This window comes from Olea europaea, chromosome 15, assembly GCF_002742605.1.
Source record: "Olea europaea var. sylvestris chromosome 15, O_europaea_v1, whole genome shotgun sequence".
Taxonomy (NCBI): domain Eukaryota; kingdom Viridiplantae; phylum Streptophyta; class Magnoliopsida; order Lamiales; family Oleaceae; genus Olea; species Olea europaea.
In genome coordinates this window covers 3,218,852-3,234,416 of record NC_036251.1, presented here as the reverse complement: position 1 = coordinate 3,234,416, position 15,565 = coordinate 3,218,852, and the positions used below count along the sequence as shown (strand labels likewise).

Below are 15,565 nucleotides of genomic sequence, written 5' to 3'. Positions count from 1 at the left end.
TTAAACCCAAAACCTAAAGGCCCAATTTGGATATACCTTAAATGTTAGGAACTGAAACCTTAATTTTATTACCCTAATCCTAATTGCAGCCGGGGGCCTCAAATTATCTAATTTACAGAAGAAGCCCTTGTCCCCAAATCTCCGAAATAAATATGAAAACCCTAAAAAAATTTCTTCCGTCTTTTTTCTCTTGGTGGTGCTAGCAGGTGCCATAGGCTGCCAGCAGTTCCGGGCAACGGCCCCAAATTTTTTTTTTAAATCTTTATGAATCTATGTTGTTGTAAAACCATAAATTTTTTTTTTTAAATAATCTTCAAAAAACCTGAATCAATAATTCTAAATCCAAAACCCATAAAAATTTGTAATTCCTCAATTGAATCATATAATCTGAAAATTCATTAACCATAAATCCAAATTATGAAAGACAATAAGGAACAATATACCGCAAAAGTTTTCAAATTCAACAAAATATAAATCCAAAATTGTCAAATCTGAAAATTCCATAAAATATATTGCAAGAATCAAATAAATTATTCGATACTCAATGATTCAACATGAAAAAACTCTTATACCACTTGTAGAAAAATTTTGTTACTTTAAATCGCTGGATCTTCATGTTGGATCATCAAGAAAAAAAACATGAATTATAGCGAAAACGTACCTGAGTTAGACATGGTTAATGCAATGATTGAATTTCGCGGTTTAGTCTTCCAAATCTACACGCAGTCTCATTTTTCACTATGTGAGGGGATGCAGAAGATAATGAATAATACGTATGTGTGATTTGGGGACCATAACCATATTTATATAGCGATATCCTTTGATCTAATTCGGCCCATCATAAAATTAGGGACTTGGACCTGGTCTCTACACATATAGAATCCATATTTTAATTGGATGCATTACAGTCCAAAATCGAATTTTTATTAGATCAGTTTTAACTGGACTTAACCGAATTTGATAGCCTTTAATTTAATACACAACAATTTAAACATATAAGCCGACACGATCGTTTAAAATTCTTTACACTCACAATCTAAAACAAGAACTAAAACAAAAATACCTATTGAGCAAGCGGACTATGAACACCGCTTGGCGCTCAAATTAGCGTCACACGACGACGATCTGAATGTGCCACTATGCGCGGCGCTTAAATCACTGTCGCACAATAGTGTTGCTTCTCTGTGCTTGGCAGTGGGAGAATGGCAGCGTGACTTATGACTAAGAGAAAGACGTGAGAGCATTGGTGGCGTGACATGGGATGAAAAGAAAGATAGGAGATAGAGACGCCAAAGCGGATTCACAACGAAATGCACAGCTACACAACGACGCTCGAAGGTTGTCTTCGACGAGACAATCCGTGTGAGGGAAAAGAGAGAGATTGGAGAGATATAGAGAGAAATGAGAGTGGGAAGTAATTATGCTTTATGATCAAATTTGATGGAGCCGGGTGGATGGAAGTAGGTTTGGTATGTAAATTAATTTAATTTTATAATATTATTATTAATATTGAATTAATATCTGATTTTCGTATAAACAAATTTTTAATGTGATTTTTAAAATTGGATATTGAAATTTGGTTGGTTGTAAATCTCACGTATTCTTATGTGGACGGTTGAGCCCAAATACCATAGCAATCACAAACTTTTGATTGATACGTTAGAATTGATTGATTTCATAATGTTCATTCCAACAATCCATTTCCATCCTCTCTCGACTCTCAAAGATTCGGTAGCTGAAATAAATTTGAAGAACAATCTCAATTGGAAAAGGAGGTTCTTTGCGGTGAAGATTGAAGAACAATTTCCAATTGGAAGAAACCCTGGATTAAAGCAATATGAAAATTGTTCAGGTATTTTTATTTATGGGCCTTGAGTTCATATGGTTACCTTTTATTTCCTTGTTTTCATTTCAATTGTTGTGCTATATGGTTATAATGGAGGATACAAATCTGTTGATTTAGTTTCCTCTTATGTCATGCAGAATAATTGCGTTTTCACTTATTTTACAGTGAGTCTGTTACATATTGAGATGGATTCTATTCAGACAGTTCAGATAATTGCATGTTTGAGAACAATATTAAACAAATATTAGGTCTCGGTTTACAGATAGGCTAAAGATTTCCCTTTACATTCTAGCTGCCAGAAGAGGTTGGATGCATTTCCTACACCCCACAACGATCAGTAATAAATGTTAAAAGAACAAAAGTCTTATCGTCAGTGAACTCAGAGTCAATTATATGAACTTAAATATATGGTAAATTATCAGCTTGTTAAACTTCATCATGCCATATTATTTATTCGGTCTAGCTCTTCATGTTCTGTCATTTTATTGGGATCACATCCTTCTTGCAAATGAGTCTTTGTTTGGACTCTCCGTAAGACACCGGCCATCTAAGTTGTCTTTTGTTAAATTATGTCAATTATTCTCACTTTGGTTGTTGAACTTAACTTGAATGGTTCATCCGCCAAACCGAAACCATGTTTTAATCTGTGAGGGCTTACTTTGACACTCTTGTAGGATCATTCAGGAAAGGCAATAAGAATATGTGATTTCTTGGACTGCAGTTGGATGCTGTGTCAAGAAGATGACATATTTGTTCCAGATGTATTCAAAGTTATGAGATTTCATTGAATTTTCCTTGTTGCAAACAATCATTGGCTATAAAATTAAATGTGCATGCTGTTAATGTGACAATATAAGGCTTCTAGAAGGAGATGTTGTGAAATTTTATGTTTACAAAAAGGGGTTTACTAGTGGTTATACATAGTGGAATCCACATAGGGAACCATTCATTATCAGTGGATCAGATTGTGCTGAATCCTTAGCTCCACAAATAAACCAAATTATACCCTAAAAACAATTCTGATATGTGCGACGGGACCTAAAATGTACAATAATCTCATCAATGAAGATCATATGCTCTTGAAGAACATGCCCCAAATCAACATGCAGAAATATCTTTAGACTATTCGAAGAGCAAACAAACACAGATAGTAGCAAGCACACCATAATTTTGAAGTGGCTTGACTCTTGAATTTGAAGTCTGAATCTAATATGCTTAGTGTGTTATGATCGCATGTTTTCCGTAATTTACAATTTAGGGAAGTCTGCTAGAAGGTAACCAGTTAGAAGTCATGTTCTTAAAGCAAAGAAAATGTTACCTAATCTCGGCCTAGGTGTCGAGAAATTTGGGCGTATGTCAATGATAGCATGTTGTGCTGCAGAGAATTTTGTCCGTACGTCAATGATAGCATGTTGTACTGTAGAGAAACTAAGTACATGACTCAGTACCCTATGTGTTTTAGCCCACGCTCAAAGAGAAGATGTCCTAGCCTGGGCATAGGGTGTCATACATGGTGATGGTGCTTACATACCTCACTATTTACTGAAATGTCGTGGGCAGGATCTGTTTTAAATCTCGTACTCTATCTGCTTTTCAGTCATGCAAGCTTCTTTTGGTTTATTCCCATTTTTTATTATATAGCTTTATTTCACTTGGTTCCTTCTTTTAGAAATCTTAAATGCCAGGCTTCTATTTAGATGTTCTTGAACTTGAAAGTATCTCTATATGAGTTCAAAGTGAAGGTATGTATGTGTATAGATATTTTAACAGTCTCATGGAAAATCCAGTTATTGAGCTTATTGCTAGATGACCATAATCTCAACTTACATCTCAACTCAAAAATAAAATAAATAACACTTGTTTGCTGAAAGGATCTTAGTGGCATATGGATTTTGCTTTCTTTGCTCAGCTATTTAGAGTGTTATCTGCCTTGATGCAGAATCACATAATTAATTTGCACTTCATTTTTGCTCCTCATTATCGCATGTTCCCTAATCCCACGACATGCTAATTTTATTTGAGAGGTACTTGGAGCCTTCTGCTATTTGTTCTTAAGAGAACGCAAAGATAGATGTTGCAGTAATGCATGTGATGAGAATGTATGTGAATTACATAGTTTATATTGTGGAGGGATACCCTTGCAGACTATTCGTTTCTCAATATTTCTTATCCTCTACTTGAATTCAATGAAATAAAGAGCCTCACGGACTTTGATTTTGGCATATTCCTTGATGCTTTAGGTCTCATGTGGTTGATCGCCAAAACTTTTCTATGAAGTTTTTCTATTGTTATGGTGGGGACTGTGGAATTTAAGGTTTGTGATTCTCTTTATGTTTCTTTATAATAAAGTTTTTATGCATTTTATATCTGTTCTCATGTTGCTTATTTCATCTCTCTGGGCAAAAACCTCAAAATGAGAACTTCTGTTTGGGAGATTCTTTGTGCCAATTCCATCTCCATCATCAGTTGGTTTTATTTTCGTTGCGTAATGGTAACATGAAGGTGATTACATCATTCCCATCGAAACACCTTCTACTTTGTAACGGCATATTTTTTCGACGGTATGAGACGGTACAATGGACAAAGTTTCAGCATCTTTTCCCGTCTTAACACTGTTCAGTCTTTTTGCCACATTTCCAATAAAGAATTTCAAGCACATTCGCTTGTAATTTTTAATTTGTGCTTCTCTCATCATTGTTTCAACATATATCCACCTAAGATCACTTCTTGGTGCCTAACACATTTTTCCTACAGACGAAGTAGAATTTTGGTAGGGAATGGCTGAGCTTGCTTTTTTTATGTTAACAGAAATATTTGCTGTCTATCACTTCAAGGATAGAAGAGATGCGAGTGAAAGTGTGAGATGCAGAGCAATGGATGTCCCACCGTATGCTTCCTAATAATTTGTTGAGACGGATTAGACAATATGAGCAATACAAATGGCAAGAAACCAGAGGGGTTGAGGAAGAATCTATGATTCATAACCTGCCCAAGGACTTGAGAAGGGATATCAAGGGCCATCGGGATATCAAGGGCCATCTCTGCTTGAAATTACTGACAAGAGTAAGTTCACTTCAATCACTACTCTAGAGTACTCTTTATTCAAGTTCGGTAAATAGTACTGCACAGTATTGTGCGGGATAACATGCATGGTTTTAGCCTTTTTCTTCTTTAATCATATCAACTATTTATTAAAGGTGCCAATGTTTGCGAAAATGGGCAAACAACTGTCGGATGCAATGTAGTATCGTTTGAAGCCAGATCTCTACACATAGAAGAGCTTCATAGTTTGCAATGGAGATCCAGTTGATGAGATGCTCTTTGTTATGCGTGGACGTGTTAATGCATTGACAATGACAACTAATGGTTGTAGAACTAGTTTCTTATCTCAAGGCCAGGGACTTTCGTAGAGAAGACAGCAAGCATATTCTGCTCACTTTTAGGCAAGTTCTAAAATCAACTTTATCATAATGTCTACTGTTTTTTATTTGTTTTTGGTAAAATGACTAAAATTTCTTATTCTCTGATCGCGTGCCTAAAAGATTGGTGAGGACGAAGCCGTAATCATAAACCTGAGAGCAATAATGAATGAAATGAAAAACAGAAATGCGCAAACAGAAATGCGAAAAACTTAACGTGATTCACCGTCAATGTGAAAGTTATGTCCATTCACCGCTACTCTGATGGAGGAGAATTACAAGGTTACATCACACTATTTAAAAAAGACAATCCATCAGATTCCTATTATGACGTAGAAAATTATGGCATTTTTATACAACTACAGTGAATTCCCATTATACATATTATGTTGATCTGCTGTTGAGGGCACATGTGAACAATATAGTAAGGCTCCTCAAACCAAGGCTCCTTGGATGTAATATTTCAATGGAAGTTTTTGAAGAAAATAAGTATGACTGGTGTTTACATAATTGCTTCAGGTTTTACTCCCTGTCTGCTTAATCTGAGTATCATGGCGTCGACATTGCAGGAAGAAGATTGAGAAACCTTTGCAAGAGGCAGAAGATAGAAATGCACGAGGCCTTGGTGTGATAATTCTCATGTTATGTTGGTAAGAGAATTTATACATAATTTCACGTTTGATTTGAATGTGGAGTAGCAAGCATCTCATTGAGTATAATTCGTTATACTCATCCCTCTTTATTTAAAATTTTCAGGTAAAAATTAGTATGCTAGACGGCGGTGGTTGGATATTCAATTGGACCAATGGATCTTCGTCATAAAGTACTTTAATTTTTAGGAACACTAGAATATTTAATAACATTTGATTATTCCGTTTTTAGATTTAGACTCAATTGTGAGTAACGTCATAATTTTCAATTAGTCCTAATCTTATTATTTGTTAGAACTATTTTTATTGATATGATTCCAAAACATTCCGCATATTTTTATTAAATTTAATATCTTTATTAAATGTTGTTCAATTTTACTGAATTTCTTGTCATATTAAAATTTATTTGCTTCAAGCACTTTAATAAAATTCATGTTTCGTAATGTTTCGGATTGCTAGAATTTGGGGTGCTACATCATTAGCTTCCTTATTAAATTAAAATTCATTTTTCTCACTCTTCTTATCAATTACACATTTTTCAATAAAATAATATTATAAGAAACCTCAAAAACATTCCGTCTTTTTTAACCACATGTTTTTTTTTAAAAAATTTCTATTCGTCTCATTATACTATGGGATAATGGGCCAAATGGGAGCTAAATTATAAGACATTACTTCTCGCTCTCTCTCCACCCCTTTCATTTCATAAGACAAAAATCCTTGTTAAACTCAAACAAGATGGAACAGCTAAAGAAAGCACCACAACCTGTACAAACCTCCTTTTAACTGTTTTCAATTTTCTTCACAAAAGCGCCACTTCCCTGGTCAATTATCATATCTCTATCAATTTTCCTACAAGATAGGGATCTCATCGATGACACCTATCTTGAACCATAATCGTTAAACCTAATGTGCAAACATAGGTTTGGTGAGTGAATCTATCAATAGAAGCAATAGCAGACATACGGTCATCAACATTGTTAGATGAACCAGAATCAACTGTATGCGTAAAAGACCACAATGAGGAGTACCACAAAAATAGCTCGACTGGCATCTAAGTTGACATCCAATGTTCAGCGGTGTACTTGCTCGTGATTTGAGAAAGCTTTTAACAAAATAGGCATTGTCGAATCTTGTAAGTGTGAGATGCTATAGGTTGTCAAGTACTTTGACGATATTCGGTTGCATCATGTATAGAATTACTATCATTCAAACAGAGAGAGGTACTAGAATACATCGATGTCAGTACAAGCTTGGATTAATGCATATTAGTCCAACAAAGGAGATCAAGTAGATACTAGTTGAGATAGAAATAAGCCTTGGGGATGATGAACCACTTCAACATCCAAAAAGAAGGATATAGGGGCCTAGATCATTGATAGAAAAGCGGCACCATGATCTGATCTACATCCAAACTCTCTATGGAAACTATATCAACCACATACGAGAATAAGTATTTGAAACTCATGTTTGTTATAAACTAAAAAGGAAGTATCAACACAAGAATGAGTGAAACCCCGATCAAGCAAGAAACGGTCGAATTCATTATACCAAGAACGATGTGCTTGTTTAAGACCATATATTACCTTTATGAGACAACAAACATAATAAGGTTGTAGTTGATCAACCAATCCCAATGGTTGAGACATGTAGACATCTTAAGTGATGGTGCATTATAAGAAAGGACTATTGACATCAATATGACAATGAGATGTTAATAAGGCAAGTCTAAGGATGAGCCCCATGCCAGTGTTTTAATTTCTAGCATGAAAGTTTCATGATAGTTGACCATGAGATATTGATGAAATCATTTTGCTTCAATTCTAGCTCTGTAGTGATGGATAGAACCATCAAATTTTCTTTTAGTACGAGAATGACATAGTGCTAGCGGATTTAACATATTGTGTGAGTTACAATTTTAATAAGTTATATACAAGTTAAATACACCAATGGTCACCCAACTTTATGCTTAATGTCACAATATCGCCACTTAATTTGATTTTATTTCACCATGATCACCTAATTTCATATAACATTTCACCGTGATCACTCAAATTATTTTCACCATTTTCACTAATTTTAAAAGGGTAAAACAGTAACTTTACATTACATAGATAATAACTTAAAAAAACTTATTTAAAAAAAATAAAATTTATTTAAAATCTATTACTTAAAAAAAACTTATTTTTAAAAAAATTACTTAGAGAAATAAAAATAAAATAAAAAATTATTTTAAAAAATGATCCTAAAAAATAAAATAAAATAAAAACTAATTCTAAAAATGTTTTTAAAATGAAATAAAAATTTATTTTTAAAAAAAGTTTGTAAAATAAAATTAAAAATTATTTTTAAAAAAATTGCTTAGAAAAATAAAATGAAATAAAATGTTATCTCAAAACAACATTTTTAAAATAAAATAAAAATTTTTTTTATAAAAAAGTTACTTCAAAAAATAAAATAAAAACTTGTTTAAAAATGTTTTTAAAATTAAAAAAAATTATTTTCGGTTTTCTAAAATTTATTTTATATATATATAATGGAAAGTTACCATTTTAACCCTTTAAAAATTAGTGAAAATGATGGGGAAAAAAATGTCACGTGACTATGGTGAAATGTCATATAATACACTATAACATGATTAACACACTTATTTCAAAAAATTATATATATATTGTGGCTATATGTAAATTACAATTTAAAAAATATACATATAAAATGTATCTGGAATAACAAGTTACAATCAATATAATGCATTAAATATTGTAATTAGCCAATAATTACATACATGTAAAACAATTACATAAACGATAAATTGTCAAATTTTTCTTTATGAACCAGTAAAAGTTGTAATTTTGCAAAATGTAACCATGATCAATATTTTTAAGGAAATTTTTCAAAAGAGGATGACTATTACCTATTTCAAAATTAAGAATAAATGTTTGAAATTTCAAAAATTGGATATTTAATAAAATGTATTTATGATTTAATTAATTAATTATATATTTTATTAATTAGATATATTAAGGTCACGTATCTATACAATTTGGTCACAGATTTACAACTTAGTTAGTCACATATTATTTTTTGCTCACAAATCATAATTTTTTTAATGTCACAAATTATTTTACGGTGTCAATTCAAAAATTTAATAAGTCACAATTTGTTCGTCACTCATCAATCACAGATGAAAAATTTATTAGTCGCAGTTTGTTTATCGTTTACAAATCACACATATTATAAGTTACAACCTATTAGACATTCACAAATTAATAATTTTTTAGATCAAACATTATTTGTTGGTCATAATTTATGTTCTTCATTGGTTACATATTGCTTACTAATCACAAATTAACCAATTTAATGGTCAAAATCAACTAAATAATATGTGGCCACCACTAACACTTGCGACAGCCACTGCCTCCAATAGTACCATCGCCACCTTTGCCGCCAGAACCACCACCACCACCACCTCAAACCAATCAACACATCACAGAACACCAACATCTCACCATCACCACCACATCCACTTCCACAACCACCACCGATACTCCAACAACCAAAACCAATGCTTCACCACCATCAATCACCCATACCACCACCTCACAAAACACCACCTAAATCTCTAGTGCATCGAACTCAATGATGCTACCCACCCCAATCGCCTGATCCACCACCACAAAATCGCCACCACACAAAACACCACCCAAAATCGTCACCATATAAACACCATCCAAAGTCGCCACCTCACAGACACCATCACTACCACCACACAAAACACCACAGCCACCACCACAAAAATCTCCACTAGACAAAACATCGTCACCTGTGAAGAGTCGCTGGAGTGAGAAGGTGGATTTGCCTCGAAAATACTGATTCTACAACTGTGCACAGTCATTTAACCATCGCGACCGATCAACTTTGCAAATACTGCTTCATTTCATCGCCACAACTCGTGGTGATTTGCATTTCTTTTGGACGAATATTTCCATTGAGGGTGGGTGATGGGGCTAGGAGACGACGAGTGGCGATGATTTCAATATTGCCAGAAAGGGACGGTTGGTGTAGAGGAGAGAGTGAAGGAAGCGATGGGCTACAGAAAAGGAAAATGCTATAATGGTACATAATTTCCTTTACATAAATGTGTCCACCCTCTCACATGAGGGTGGACCCACATGAATAAAATATTCGAGTGGGGCCCCCTATGTGAGAGGGGAGACACCTTTATATACATATAATTATATACTAGTAGCATCTCTCTGCAGAAAAATGTAGATAGTGGGAATTAATTACTAATTAGGTTTTGTGGTGTATGTATTGAGTATATATATTTATTAAAAATATTTATTTTATAAAAAATTAATTCAAAAACCGATTTTTGAAATGTAAAACTTCCCACTTGATTTTAGAATACAGGATTTTAACACCAGGATTTCATGTAATTTCCAATATTTTTATTTCACTAATAATTTATTCATATACTTGTTAATTACATTGCAATTATCCTAATTTGGACATTTGGCGCCAGCACCAAATAAATAAAATAAATAAATAAAGTTACCTTCTACTCGCTCATCTATTCGCTCCTTTCAAATTTATTACACACAATTGACCAAAAAAAAAAATTCATATGTGCAACGAAAATGTAATGTGTCAACTTGATGACATTAATTTGTCCACTCAAGTGAAAATTGTATCCAACAAAAAGGACAACTTTTATTTAATTTGTGAGACACACTTTTTCTAAACTTTTCAAAATAAAAAAAATTCTCAAATAAGAAACACAAAATAGCCCAAATTAAAATCCCCAATAGTAAACCCTAGCACTTACCCAAACCAAATTCAAAAATTGGCTGTATTTATGGAAATAATAAAATTTGATTCCAGCATTTCAGGTTGGATTAGTCAATCAATGCTTTAGTATTTTCGCTGTAATGCTTGCTAAACCTTTCTGGCTTTCTTAGCACTTGCTAATTGCTGGTGGTTTAAGGTGAATTTTCTATGGACTTTGTTTTGATTTCTTGTGCTTCCTAATGGTTTTGATTTGCCGTGGAGTTCACTTTTTGTCTTGATTTCATGTATGTAAGAGTGCAGCTTTCACGAACAGAAGATTTGAATATGAAAGTATCTCTATGTGAATTCAAAGTGAAGGTATCTATGCACTTAAGTGTACCAGGGAAAATTCCAATTATTCAGCCTATTGTTTAAGATAGAATAACACTTGTTTGCAGTAAGTATCTCAACAGCATATGGATTTAGTTCATGTTGCTCTGCTATTTAGAGTATTATTTGCTTCAATGCTGAAGCAGATAATTAATTTTTGCACTTCATTTCTGCTACTCATTATCACATATTCCCCAATCCCTATTCTTACAATGTGCTAATTTTATTTTTCCGGTACCTGGAGCCTACTGTTATTTGTTCTTAAAAGAACGCAAAGATATATGTTGGGGTAATGCATGTGATGGAAATATAGTGAATTGCCTGATTTAGATTATGGAAGACACTGCCATGCTGACTATTCGTGTCTCAATGTTTCTTGTCCTCTACTCGAACCCAATTAAATAAAGAGCCCCTCAGACCTTGATTTTGGCATATTCCTACATGGTCTTCAATCCCATGTGGTCGATCACAAAGACTTTCCTAAGAAGATTTTCCATTGCTTGTGGAAGGGAAATGAGGAATTTGAGGTTTGTGAGTCTCTTTATGTTTTTTTTAAACTAAAGTTCTTGTGGTTTTATCTCTATTCCGACGTTGCTCATTTCAGTTCTTTGGGCCAAAATATCAAAACAATAATATTTGTTTGTGATATTCTTTTCACCATTTCCATCTCCATCATTGCTTTGGGTTATTTTCGTTGGTTATTGGTACCTTGGGTGATTACTTCATTCCCATTAAAAACCGTCTCCTTTGTACATATGCCTAATGGCAGGTTTAATACTCAACACTACAGGGGATTAAGTTTTAACATCTTTTTTTGCCTAAATACTATTAAGTCTATTTTGCACATTTCAAATAAAGAATTTCAAGCAATTTTTCATATATTTTTAACTGTGCTCGTCTCTTGTCATTGTTATGACACACATCCACCTACAGCCGCTTCTTAGGGCCTAACCTATTTTTCCTACAGAAGTTTTAGAATTTTGATAGGAAATGGCTAAGCTTGCTTTTGTTTTCTATAACAGAAATATTTGCTGTCTATTACTGTTAGGGTAGAAGAGATGAGAGTGAAAAGGCGAGGTGCAGAGCAATCGATGTCCCACTATAAGCTTCTTGATAATTTGTGAAAGGAATTAAACAATATGAGCAATACGAATGGCAAGAAACCAATGGCGTTGGGGAAGAATCTTTGATTAATAACCTGCCTAAGGACTTAAGAAGAGATATCAACCTGCCATCTCTGCTTAACTTTACAGACAAGAGTAAGTGCACTTCAGTACTGCTCTAGAGTAAACGTTATTCAAGTTTGGTAAATAGTAACAGTAAGGTATTGCCCAGGATAACATGCATGGCTTTAGCTTGTTTTCCTTCTCTAATCATATTGACTATTTATTATATGTGCCAATGTTTGAGAAAATAGATAAACAGCTGTTGATGCAATATGTGATGGTTTGAAGCCAGTCCATTACACAAAGAAGAGCTTCATAGTTTGAGCGGCAAGGGAGATCCAGTTGATGAGATGATTTTTATTATGCGTGGTAATATGTTGACCATGACGTCTAATGGTGGTACAACTATTTTCTTCAACTCTGATTATCTCAAGGCCAGGGACTTTTGTTGACAAGAACTTCTTTTATGAGCTCTGAATCCAAACTCTTCCTCCAGCCTTCCCATCTCAACCAGAACAGTTGAAGCTATAAAAGAAATCAAGGCCTTCTCAATGATGGCTGGTGACCTGAAATGCGTGGCCTCCCAATTTAGGTGTCTTCACAGCAAGCATATGCACTTCTAAAATCAACTTTATTACAATATATTTATTTATTATTATTTTTTTTTTGGTATAGTGACTACAAATATCCCTCTGAACTCTCCCAAAGGAATGATAGGGACTAAGCCGTAATCCGTAACCCTGGAGCAATAATGAACAAAACAAAAAACAGTAATGCACAAACAGAAACAAAGGGAAAAACTTATCATGATTCATCCTCAATGTGATAGTTGTCCATTCACCGCTACTTTAATGGAGGAGGCTAATGAGAGTGTTTTTCCTCCAGAAGTTGTAGAATTTTGATAGGAAAATGCTAAGCTTGCTTTTGTTTTCTGTTACAGAAATATTTGCAGTCTATCACTTTTGGAGTAGAAGAGATGAGAGTAAAAAGGTGAAAGGCAGAGCAATGGATGTCTCACAGTATGCTTCCTGATAATTTGCAAAATGGATTAGACGATATGAGCAATACATATAGCAAAAAGCCAGAGGCATTGAGGAAGAGTCTATGATTCATAACCTGCCTAACGACTTGAGAAGGGGTTTTAACCACCATCTCAGCTTGATTTTGCTGACAAAAGTGCACATCAATACTACTCTAGAGATCTCTTTATTCAAGTTTGGTAAATAGTAATGAACGGTGTCGCAATGGATAACATCCATGGTTTTAGCTTGTTTTCCTTCTCTAATCATATCGACTATTTATTACGGGTGCCATTGTTTGAGATAGTTAGAAGCCAGTTCTTTACAAAAAGAAGAGCTTCATAGTTCATGAGAGAGATCCAGCTGACAGAATTGCTCTTTATTAGTCTTGGTAATATATATTGACCATGACGACTAATGGTGGTAGAACTCTTTCCTTCAACTCTGATTATCTCATTATCTCAAAGCCATGAACTTCTATGGAGAAGAACTTCTTATATAAGCGCTGGATCCCAACTCTTCCTCGAGCCTTCCAATCTCAACCAGAACAGTGCAAGCTATAAAAGACATAGAGGCCATCTCTCTGATGGCTGTTGTTGACCTGAAATGTGTGGCCTCTCAGTTTAGGTGCTTCACAGCAAGCATATTCAGCATCAAAATTTGCTGCCAATGTACTTTGGTCTCTTGCGCAACAATCGTCCACATAAGTATTACCCCCGATTACTTAGCACAAAATTACCTCCTCTAAAGCTAGCCTAGCCTGGTTTTACTGCAAAGGACTATTCATATAGATTGTATACTTATAAATGACATTGCACAGTGTCACATAATAATGATTTGGCTCAGTTTTACGTGAACTTTACCAGTGTGTATGCAGATAACAACATGTTCCCAAAATTTTCCCATTACAGTGCTATACATAAAATTTATACTATGCAATACTTTCTTGAGGACACTATTGTCTTATGCATTTTGTAGAAGTAGAAATTTATAAAAATAAAAAATAAAAAATTACCCCCATCACTAGTAGCAAAAGAAATCTTCCATACGAAATTCCATCGGCATTTGGGTGATTTTTTCTTGAAATAATTCTGTCATTTCGATAAATAAAATGGCTTAGGATATAAACTGTCCAATTTCTCATCAAATCACAAACTGTCCAATAAATCTTAAAATTAATTTGAGAACTTGAATTCCACTGTATTTTAATTCTCTATTAGTTTGTAGTACATTTCAAAGTTATTCTAGAACACAACAACATTAAAAACTTCGACAAAAGTAAAAACAAGAGTTACTATTTCATGAACAAAAACTTGATGACTCCAAAATAAAATTTGAATACATGACTATTATCTGTACTTCCAAAAACAAATCTAAACACATCTAATTCAAAATTTTCCTACATTAATCTGTACAGACATCATGTTTGGTTCTCATGCCCAAGACAGTGAAATTTCAGATACAGACATCATGTTTAGTTCTCATGCATATTGTCTTCTACACCTCGGCGACGATACTCGGGCCACAGCCGCTACTACAGCTTGTAGCATCAAAGAGGCAAATTGAAGCTTCCTTCTTCTTCTTCATTGAAACTACCTTTGTCTTCTTCATTGGAAAGTTAGGAAGAGGAAACGGAAGATCAAGATCATCAAAGAGGCATATTGAAACTTCCATCTTATTCTTCATTAAAACTACCTTCTTCTTCTTCATTGGAAACACATTAGGAATAGGAAGAGGAAGATCATCTTCATCATCGAACAGATTTGAGGAAACCCTCTTCTTCTTCATCGTAGACATGACTGAATTTCTATATTGATCAAAGAATCTCTCTCTTTCACTATCTTGTTTGAAGTAAATATTTTTCTGTGTAGAACTGACAGGGGGAAGTTCCTCTTATATAGATGTGTGGGGGTAATCAAATTCCAATTCGGAACTGGAACTCAGGAAACCCTGAAACTGGTTATGGAAATATTCTTTGATCAAAACAAGGAAAGATCTTGCATGTTACCATATATGTTCTCTCTCTCTCTCTCTCTAACGGTAAAATTGGAGGCAATTAATGCTAAATTCAAACTCAAATTATTCCCTATTGTGAAATTACCTCATACGCCACCACTCGCCCGAATTTCTTTTCAAAGTCTCGCCCAATTTTAATACCCAGTGAATTTGTAAGATTAAAAAATTTTATTGGACAAGCTTATTGGTATAGAATAAAAAATAACTTTTTTTCTCATTTGTTTGAGTTGTGTCGATGTTGGCTATGTTTTTGTCAACCATCAACAAAATATTTTGAAAGTTAGACATT

At 34.0% G+C, this 15,565-nt stretch overlaps 1 pseudogene; it reads left to right on the top strand.

The window, feature by feature from the left end:
• Window positions 1-1,427: 1,427 nt before the first annotated feature.
• LOC111411115 lies at window positions 1,428-12,864 on the top strand (annotated as a pseudogene).
• The last annotated feature ends 2,701 nt before the right edge of the window (window positions 12,865-15,565 follow it).